Here is a 285-nt window from a genome sequence, read left to right as displayed (position 1 = left end):
AGACCTACTCTATCTGTAAAGTGTCTTGATATAACTTTTGTTATGAATTGATACTATAAATAAAATTGAATTGAAATTGAAAAATTGAACTAGCCAATCACAGGGGAGGGGAGGGGAGGGGCGCTGTGACTAGCCTATCACAGAACACAGACACAGTCCGCTACCCAACGAGGATTTTTATTCAATCAGAGCACAGATATTGACTCGTATTATAGTATAATACTTGTATTCTGCTAATAGTAATGACTCGTTTCTCTTTACTTAGCTGATTGGTTCTTGCCATAA

This window comes from Etheostoma spectabile, unplaced genomic scaffold (genome assembly GCF_008692095.1).
Source record: "Etheostoma spectabile isolate EspeVRDwgs_2016 unplaced genomic scaffold, UIUC_Espe_1.0 scaffold342, whole genome shotgun sequence".
In the NCBI taxonomy this organism is placed as follows: domain Eukaryota; kingdom Metazoa; phylum Chordata; class Actinopteri; order Perciformes; family Percidae; genus Etheostoma; species Etheostoma spectabile.
The sequence above is the reverse complement of the archived record's forward strand: the minus strand, read 5'-3'. Positions refer to the sequence as shown.